Raw genomic sequence first — 10,830 nt, forward strand, 5'->3', positions numbered from 1 at the left:
CATTTGAGTTGTTTCTAATTGGGGGAGAAGGAAATGGGGGATGACTGCTTAATAGGTATGGGGTTTCTTTTTTGGGGTGATAAATGTGTCTGGGAACTGGATAGTGGTGATGTTTGTACAACACTGTGAATGTGCTAAATACCACCGAATCGTACTTTAAATGGTTAAAATGGTGAACTTTATGTTATGTGAGTTTTACCTCAGTAAAAAAAAGAAGGCTTCATAGTATTTCATTGTATGGCTTCATTGTTCATTTAACGTGTTCTAAATTCTTGGACACATGGGTCCTTCTAGCCTTTCATCACTAATGAAAATATTGCATTAAATACATGTGTCCACACATCTTTGTGCCGATGTGTATCTGTAGGCCAATAGCCTTTTAAATGCCTATAGGATTCGATTTCCCTACACCTAGGCTTGGAGGCTCCAGCCCACGTTTATTTCCATCTAGGTGGTGGGTCACATGGTAGCAGCCTCAGACCATTCCTGGGAGTGTGTCCCATGAGGACAACAGCCACCTCCCAGAACCTTATCCTCTGCAAACCTTCTCCTCCAGGTTATTGACATTCAAGGCATTTGCCCAGCTCTTCATCTTGGGGAGCTCCCGGGTGTTGGGCATTTTCCAGATTGGACCCTTGGCTGGTATCATGGCCTACCTGTTCACCATCATCAACAGCCTGCAGGGGGCCTTCATCTTCCTCATTCACTGTCTGCTCAACCGCCGGGTATGTAGCTGCTGCCCTCGCTGTCCCTGATGCCCCTCCTTCCAGGGGACATGCCTGTGCCAGCATACTTCCCTGCATCTGGGAGTGATTCATCTCCCCGTGATGTGTCTCCATCTCCAGGTACGGGAAGATTACAGAAGATGGATTACCAGGAAGACCACACCCGGATCCCAGTCCCAGACATCAGGGGTCATACTGACATCCTTTGCCTTCACTTCCAAAACGGTGAGAGACTGTGTGTTTTATGAAGGTTCTGGTCAAACAGAATACTTGCTTCTTAGCAATCCCAACACCACCATGTGTTGAGTGTCTACTGTGAGTTAAGTGCGTCCATGTACATTAGCTCATTTGATAGAGGGTGGGGTTTAAGAGTGGAGGTTCAGGAGCCAGGCTGCCTAGGTTTAAATCCCAGCTCTGCCTCTTAGGAGCTGTGTGATCTAAAAAAGATAAACTCATGGGGGCTGGCCCCATGGCCTAGTGGTTAAGTTTGGTGTGCTCCGCTTTGGTGGCCCAGGGTCGGCTCCCAGGTGCAGACCCACACCACTCGTCAGTGACCATGCTGCTGCAGTGCCCCACATACAAAATAGAGGAAGACTGGCAACAGATGTTAGCTCAGCGTGAATTTTCCTCAAGCAAGAAAAAAAGATAAAATCGTGACTCATACAGATATAAAATGAGCATACATTAAGGATTTTATTCCACTCATCAATCAGTGAAAGAACCAGGCAGATGTTATAACTGGCTCAAAAGAGAACAGAAAGAACAGACATATATGTATATAATATATAATATATACAATGTATATAATGTATACATAATACATCATACACATAATGTATACAACGTATACATAATACATAAAACACATATAATGTATACAACGTATACATAATACATAATATACATATAATATGCATACAGTGTATACATGATATATATTATATATTGCATTATATATATGCAATTTATCCAATGTATATCATGTATACATAATACATAATACACATATAATATATACAATGTATACATAATACATAATATATATTACATAATACATGTATATGTCTGTTCTTTGCTGTTCTCTTTTGACCCAGTTATAACATCTGCCTGGCTCCCTCATTGATAATTATATATACATAATATATATAATATAATGTTTAATTATATATTATATAATTATACGTATAATTATTAATATTATAAAATACATATAAAATTTCATATACCTATATGTTATATATGTATTACATATATATGCATTATAATACCTATGAATTATAATACATATATATAATTTCAGGAATATTGAAATGAATGTGCAAATGGACGCAAAACTGTTTTTTCCATGGAATTATTTTGCATCTCTGTCAGTTATTTAAAATTTACAGAATTGTAAAATATCTCCCACATAGATCAGAATTGGACAACCTGGAGATGTGTGCTCTGACAATACATCATTTTCCATGGAAGTACTCATTTTTCTCTACACCATAGATCTCATCCAGTCTCACAGCCATAAACACCATTTATTAGCAATGACCCCAAAATATTAAACAATGTGCAGTCCAGCTCCTTCTCCTGAATTCTACACTCATATAACCAACCACCTACCAAGTGCCCCCACTGAGATGTCTAACAGATGTCACAAATGTAACATGTTCCAATCTGAGCTTCTGATCCCCCACCTCTCATATCCATGGAGGGTTCCCTATCCTTCTATTGCTCAGCACAAGGCCGTGGAGTTATCCTTGACTCTGCCTTTCTTCTTACCCTCCATCTCTGATCCATCAGCAAATCCTGTTGACCCTTCCTCAGAATGTATCCAGAATCTGATCGCCTGTCTGTTCCTTTGTTGCTTCTATTCTGTTCCAAGTCCTATTGTCTGTAGCCAGGATTATGGAAATAGCCTCATAAAGGGTCTTTCTGCTTCCCCTCTTGCCTTTTCCCTGCCCCACCTTTGGTCTGTTCTCCTTGCAGCAGCCAGAGGGCGCCTGTGAACTCCTGAGTCAGGTCACATCCCTTCTCTGCCTACAACCCTCTATGGCTCCCACCTTACTCAGTAAAAGCCAAAGTCCTCCTGATGGCCCACAAGGCCCTGTACGATCTGACTCTCTTTTCCTCCTTGACCTCATCTTCTGTTAATCTCACTTCCCTCTGCTCCACCCATGCTGGCCTGCTCAGGATTCTTCAGACACGCCAAGCTCACTTGCTCTTTAGGAATCTTGACCTGGATGCTCACTCTGCCTTGAATGTTCTTGTCCTGATACCCACATCGCCAACTCCCTCACCTCCTTCAAATCTTTGTTCCAATCATTTGTTATCAATAGTATTTCCTCTGGCAACTCGATTTTGTACTGCCTCCTTTTCTCCTACCCTGACATTCATGCTTCTCCTGCCCCTAATCCTGATTTTCTTTTCATAGCGCTTGCCACTTCCTAACATGCTATAACTTCCTTATTTATTTATGGTCTTCCATCTCACACTAGAATGTCTTATTTTTTCACTGACATATTCCAAGCTCAAGTAACTAAGATCCAGTGGCTTAATTAAATAGCGAATTATTTTTTTTGCAAGAATAGAAGCCCAGAGTTAGGTGTTGCTGGTATTGGTTCTATTGCTCAGTGGTATTATAAAGGATTTAGGATCTTCCCAGTTTTCCAATCCACTAGCAGCATGTTGGCTTTTCATCAAAATGTTTTTTATGGTTGCAAGGTGGGTGCCATAGCTCCAGACATCACAACCATGTTCAAGGCAGGAAGAAGAGGGATGGGGCAGAAGCAGCAGCCTCTCCTTTCATGCCTCTCCCTTTAACAGGAAACAGAAGCTTTTCCCAGAAACCCCTCAGCAGATTTCCCTTTCATCTAATTGGTCAGAACTGCATCACATGACCACTCCTAGTTACAAAAGAATTTGACAAAACAAGTATTTGGCTTTCTAGCTTCTAGAACGAGAGCTATCAGTGGTGAAGAGGTTAAGAATGGCTTTTGAGTTTGCCTGCAGTGCCTGCCATGCTAGAGATAATCACTGTTAACATTTTAAGGTTTATCCTTCTAGTCTGTGTTGCTATATTTCTCTCTCTCTGTATTTATAAGACCCATGCCCCTATAGATATGACCCCTGGGATCATGTTTGTACTAATCTTGGTACTGATTCCAGTTCTGATTTCTCTCTCACAGGGTTAAAGCTCTTTCTTGCTTTCAAATACGCTATGAAGCAACATTTGAGGACAGCAGGTGCCGGCAGGAGCTGACGCTGAAATCTTCTCTTCATGGCTTAATGTGGAATTGCAGATCTCACCAGCCCCAGGACTCTCTGCGTGATTCAGAGCACTGATGGGTGGGGCGTTCTTCCCACGTTCCATGCGCTGGTGAGAAACGAGACTTTCTGTTCCAGATTACCATTTTATCTTCTATGTTCTGCAGCCCTTTGAATTTCCAGAGTGTTGAGGAAATAATAGATCCTAGTGCAATGGCATGACCAAGAACATCTGGCTACCGTTTTGTTTTCTCCTAAGTTCTTTGGCGTGTGGCTGCAAGCCTGCCTCTCCAGCGCCTGTCACAGAGTATGGAAACGGCTTCAGGAAATGGCTTGTCTTCTGACCGACTGGCTTACCCTTTAACAAAGACTCCTCCTGCCTGTAAAGAAATGGCCAGTAAGACTGTAACGAGAGCCCCGGGGGATAAACAAAGCTCACTGACATGGACGCCACTTTGGCACAAACACTTAAAAGAGTTATGTTGGTAAGCAGGAGCGGTCGATGGAGCAGAATTCCAGCGTTTCACAGAGAGTTGAAGGACTTGATGACAAAGCCTTGGGAAATATTTTGGTTTCCTGGAAACTTTCCGGGAACCAACGTCTCCTTTCCTTCCAGGAACTGTTTTGTGACTTGGCTAGGATTCGCACTGCTCACAAAGTTATCACCATCCTGCCTTGCTCTTCGTCCCCCATAAAGTCTTGAGTGCCAAGGAGAGAAGAAGGAAAATTTAAAATGTACATATCCTCCCTTCCATGGCCACTCTCCAGCCTGCCTCCTCAAAGTGTCCGTGGACCAGAAGCATCAGCATCCCTTTGTTGGATAAACAGGATCTCAGGCCCCAGCCCAGATCTGCTGAACCAGAACCTGTGGTTTAATGAGATCCCCGGGGGGGTTTTGTTGTGCGTGAGTGAATGCTCTAGAATATTCTTCTGTTTTCCATGCTGATAGCAGAGCTTGTTTTTAAAACTAGAAAGGAAAACATATTCTTGGCTTTAGGACTTTGCATCTGCCACTCTCTCTTCCTAGGACACCTTTCCTCAAGATTGGACTAATTTCTACCCTCTCTTTGAGTCTCAGCTTAGTCGTCACTTCCACCAGGAAGCACTCTTTAGATCTCTTCAAGTAGGATTAGATGTCACCTCTGCGTGTCCTCTAAGGCTTCATGCTTTCTAGCTCTGTATTATAATTTCTTTTCTTCTTGAGTGTCTCCAATTAGATTCTGAGCTCCATAAGTGCAGGGAAGTATAGTCAGTGGATTCTTCATAAATATTTTGAATGAAAGCGTGACTGAATGGTTACTCTCCATTTTGAAGATGAGGAAACTGAGGCTCAGAGAGGTTAAGTAACTTTCCCATCATTACACAGCTGTAGCGGGCTGAGCTGGGCTTTGAACTCTTGACCAGAGAGCTCCTCTTCCAGGCCACTAGTCCTTCTCCTTCTCTTTCTTTGACCCTAGGAATTCTTAGTTTGGGGATACAGAGAAAAGACTATTTACTTTGAGTCAACTTATCATTTAGGATTCAGTTCGCTCGGTAATGATCCTGTGTTGAACAATTTGATCACAACATTAAACTTGATTGATGGAGGCTCAGTCTTTGTTATTTGTGGCAGCCACAATTTGGGAGGGGGGCTGACACATGTTTACAAACAAGAGTTCATTTATGATAGGTTGGTCTTCAATGCCTGGCTTGTCCAGAGGGTTCAATATAGAGGTGACAATTCTAAGGGATATTGAAGCAAGAGAAGGCATGATTTTTACTCATTGCCAATTGTGGCAGGTTAATTGCATCAATGCCTTCAAGAATGGTTTCCATGCCTCCACACCCCTTCCCTGTAACTTTGTAACCCTTCCTTCTCTGACTCTGGCTTGGCCTTGAGAGTTTATTTGGCCAACGGAATGTTAGCAAGCATGACTCAGAGGTTTCAAAATTGGGTGTGCATCCCTTCTTGCCCTTTGCATGATTTGTCTTGCTCGCTCTTGCACCCCTGCCTCCGCCATAAGAACGTGCCCAGTCTAACCTGCTGGAGGGATGTGAGAAACATATGGAGGAGAGTTAAGTCATCCCGTTACACCAGCTGAGGCTGTCCTTAATCAGCCACCTAACCAACTTGTAGCTGACTGCAGTCGCATCAGTGAGCCAAGTCAAGATCAGCAGACCTGCCCACCCAACCCATCAACTCAGGAGCAACAATCAGGTATCATTATTTTAGGGCACTGAGTTTCAGGAGTGGTTTGTTATGAAGTGTTATTTGTGGCAATTGCTAACTGATACAGCAGCCAATGGATTGTCAACATTTTGCATTTGATTGCAACAATTTGGAATATACAAAGAGGAGGATTTGCATCTATATTTCCTCTTAGCTATCAAGGTCTATAAATCTATAATGCTTGAATAAAGTTCTTTCTGACAGAAGACTTGCACAAGGCATTGTCTATCTCTATTACAGTGTTACATGTTGGTTTAAAATGCAATCGTGTTAAGGAACTCTATGTTTCTAAGGTAAGTGAAAGCTGTAACCTCCACAATAAGGATCTTTCTTACTATAAACATCAAGCTATGCTTGGTACGTTCCTTTACCCCCATGGCCTCATATGCCTCCCTTAGAGACAGAAAAGACACTTAGAATAAAAACTGCATGGTTCTCAAATCCCATAAATATAAAGTGAAATAACTCTGTCCTCTTATAATCCAAATAATTTATGGTGTCCAAAAAAAGACAGAATCCATTCATTCAAGAAATATTTATTGACCACCTAAAATGTACTTTTCCTTCCTAAACCATTAAACATCATTGAAAAAAAATTAAAAAATTGAAAAGCAAGGATATTAGAACATAAAATATTATTTTAAATTTAAATATTTTATTTTTCCCCAAACCAGAATTTATTAAAATTTGACTTTCGTGATTTTAATGGAAGAAAACTCATCAATAATTTTTCAAAATCAATTTCTAAAAAATTAACCATTAAAAGTACATTGAAAAAGTATATGTAGGGGCTCACATTTTTCCTTTTGTATCAGGTTCCATTATGACCCCAGCATAGCACTGTCAGATCTTGGATTTGGATATTTTGCTTATCATGGATTTTTCTTGCATTGATTTTGATATTTTTAAAAATTGCATTTACATGGTATTTATCTTGATTACTTAGTTTTTTTGATGCACACTTAAATTTTGTGCCTGAGACGAGTGCTTCCCTCCCCTCACCCCAGTGCTGGCCCTGATCGTGATCTTTTGTTTTACTGAGGAAGATTCTCCCTGAGCTAGCAACTGCTGCCAATCTTCCTTGTTTTGTATGTGAGCTGCCACCACAGCATGACCACTGACAGACGAGTGGTGTAGGTCTGTACCCAGGAACCGAACCAAGGCCACCGAAACAGAGCATGCGGAACTTAACCACTAGGCCACTGGGGCGGGCCCTGGTCAGGATTTTTGGGGGGCAGATTCATACTGGTTTTTCAGGAAGTGGGACAACATCCTTGGCACCCCTTGCTTAAAAACACTTGAGTATTAATAATGCTGTATTAGTCACACCTGTCTACATGGAAAGAGAAAACCATAACATAGTGCCAGATGTCTCATGGCTACACAGAAAGTTATCTTCAGGGTGACATAGAACAAGTATGCCCATGTTATTTTAAAACCTTTATTTTTCCCACTTGTCGTATTGTGAACATCTTTTCAACTCATTGAACCTCTTAGAACTTCATTTTTTTCCTCGAGAGCTGCATGGTATACATGCGTCATAATGTATTTAGCCTGTGTTTGCATCATTTCCAACTTTTTAGTACTATAAACTATACTGTAATAAACATCTTTGAGCTAAATTTTGAGCACTCTTCTAGTTAAATGCTTTTAAAATTAGTAGTAGGTTATCAGTGAGAGGAAGCTTATGTCTTCCTTAATGTCTGGTTGAAGAAAAACATTAGTAACTGCACACATCTATCAAACTTTCACAAACTGTCCAAAAGTAAATCATTAGAAATATAGTAATTTGAAGTTTACTTAAGCTCTACTCATAGAAAATCTTTCCATCCTCAGTTCTAAGTCATCTGGTTGCCTCCCTGCCTTAACATTTCTGTTCTGTTGTGCCTAAAGTTATCAATCTTTTATTTGTGATACTCAGCATGTTGGATTATAATCAGATGCTCATGTGTTTTTGTGCCCCTCTATCCTATGAGTTCCTTGTCATTTATCTCTGCACGCTTATGACCCAACAGAAGATTAGGTTCACGGATTGGATCAATAATGTTTGTTTAATGAATGCATCAAGGAAAGAGTGTGTCAATCTACCACACAGCAACAGGACACTGTTCTCTATTCTGCCTCCTGAAGGACACCCGATTTTACAGATAATGTCATGCTCTTGCAGAGTCACCCAAAGACCCTTTTTTTTAATATGCCTTAATTTTATCTATTTATTTATTTTTCCCCCACAGCCCCAGTAGATAGTTGTATGTCATAGCTGCACATCCTTCTAGTTGCTGTATGTGGGGCGTGGCCTCAGCATGGCCGGAGAAGCGGTGCACGCCCGGGGTCCGAACCCGGGCCGCCAGCAGCGGAGCACGAGCACTTAACCACTAAGCCACAGGGCCGGCCCAAGACCCTTTTGTTTAAGTTTCCAATAACAATATGTCTGTGCTAATTCCATTATGAACACTGCTATTTCTAAAACGACAATAAGCAACTTAGGTCAGCTTCCCTAAAAGCAGAGCCTGAGACAGGGATTTTGGTGCCCATGATCTTTGAGGGAGTGCTCTGAGAAGAGAGAAAGTACGGGAAGAAGAAGGAGCGGAGCAAGGCTGTGGTCTCAGCTGGAACCTACTTGCAGCCTGACCTCACTGTGAGCCCTGGGGCATGAATTGTACCTCAGCGTTGGTCCCATTTTGAGGCACAGGGACCAGCCTGTTTTGTCCCTGTGTCAGTTAATTATTGGCTGCGTGCTGCCCCCATGGTGGTGGGAAGATGTATAACAGCTCCCCTTTGGCTGAGGCCAATTTTCTGGAGAAGGGGACAGCTGGCCCAAAAAGGGGACCAGGGAGAGCCACCAACAATATTGACTATTTCGCCCCATCCTCGTGACCACCAAATATGAAAAAGTCAGTTGTATCAATAATTCAGATACTTGCTTGAAGCTCATTGTAATGAGATTTCGAACTGCATTAAAACAACTTGTTTCAAGTGATGCTGCAAACTTCTTAGGCCTTCCAGTAAAACCTTCCTCTTACTAAAGATCTTAAAGATTATTTACTGTTACCATTTGGCTTTATTGAGTCTAGAATGCAATGGTTTTTATATTTCCAAATATACCTCTAATAAAGTACTTCCATCTTTAAAAAATATGAAAAGTGTCAGAAAGAGACATTTCTAATTCTTATCTTGGGAGGGGGCATACTTTCTATTTGAAATCCTATAATGTACAACACCCAATAGTACTTGCCATTACTCCCTGAACATTATATCGCTTTATTATCGATATTTAATCTTTGTCATGTCCCACTTCTGTGACCCTACTTCATGGGTAATTCCCAGCTTTAATAAAAGTATCCACTGTATGTGCAATTTGAAACTCGCAAGCTGCGTCTGCCAGTGCTACAGATATCGGCTGGCTCAATTTGCTTGTCTAGCTTTTGACCATGGGATCTCAGACTGTCTTCCTTCCTCTTCCCTATTTCTCATAAAAATCCCTCTTTGGGAGTTTGTGGGTTTTGCTGAAGTAGCATCTGGTCTCTGCTCCCCATCTTCCTCTACTCTGACCTCCTTGTCAAAGTCCCTCATATGCCTTCCCCAAGTTTCTGCCCAGCTCAGCACAGCGATATTTGCTTGTGGCCACGTCAAGCCCACAGAGTGCCGAGAGTCATCCTGACCTGTGCCGGAAGAAGCAGGTTCTCTCCCCAGCTTGGGGCTGCCATTGTCTCCCGAGCTTGAAAGCAGCTGCCCTTGGGCATGGAATCACTTTTGACTCATAAACACCATGGCACCATCTCTCATTCTATCCCTTCACTTGAGGGGCCACCAAATAACCACTTAGGTCTGCTGGACACATGGACATTCTCCACCCTTCTGTCTTCTCTCTCTTTTCCTTCCAGTGGAATCTTCTCAAAACCTCCATGCATATCGACTCATGCAGGCAGGTGTTTTGGAGGCGTTATAAGGGTGTATCTCAATCACTTCCAGAAGCATCTAAATTCTACCTCTGGTCCAGCCCAAACACCCTGTGACAGACAGCTGAGAAAACCCAGGAGGCTTGGAGATGTTAAGGAATTGTCACGATGTCATTTATTCATCCTCTGAATATTTATGAAGTATCTATTGTCTAGAAACTGGGGCTATGATACTAAACAAGACATACATTGTCTTTCCTTTCATGGAACTTACATTCTAATGGTGGGGGGAGACTCAATAAACAAGTAAATAGATATTAAAGTGAGCTGGATGTCTTCCATTGACCCCTCCAAATCCATCCAGTTGTCTGCCTGGAATGCTAACATCTTTGGAGTATGACAATGGACTTTCTTGACCTCTGCCTTTCAGTTGGTTTTGGCCAGTGGGAAACACCAATAGGATATCAGAAAAATGGAGGAGAGAGAGGTCAGAGTATTTATTCTCTTAGCTCCTTCCCTGTGAGTCACCATGAGCTGTCTGTCCCTTGAATGAAGACCACAGCTCCAAGATGTGGTGCACCAAATCTTATCAATTACAATTTCTTATCCTTGTCCATTCTGATATTGTCTTAATAGCATTACATGCAGTTCCTAAACATCTTCAGCCTATCCTGTGATTTTATTTCCACATAGAATAAAAAGAAAGCTTAGAAAGCTTCAGTTAGGACATTTGCAGAATTAA

General features: G+C 41.7%; 1 long non-coding RNA gene across 1 annotated transcript; it reads left to right on the forward strand.

Annotated features, from left to right (window-relative positions):
* Nucleotides 1–482: 482 nt before the first annotated feature.
* Nucleotides 483–4,033, forward strand: LOC131403857 (uncharacterized). The gene is made up of 3 exons (XR_009219606.1): nt 483–725; nt 846–950; nt 3,902–4,033. It is a non-coding gene; the product is annotated as an uncharacterized LOC131403857 (long non-coding RNA).
* Nucleotides 4,034–10,830: the final 6,797 nt, after the last annotated feature.

Source organism: Diceros bicornis, unplaced genomic scaffold (genome assembly GCF_020826845.1).
Source record: "Diceros bicornis minor isolate mBicDic1 unplaced genomic scaffold, mDicBic1.mat.cur scaffold_93_ctg1, whole genome shotgun sequence".
NCBI classification, from domain to species: Eukaryota; Metazoa; Chordata; class Mammalia; order Perissodactyla; family Rhinocerotidae; genus Diceros; species Diceros bicornis.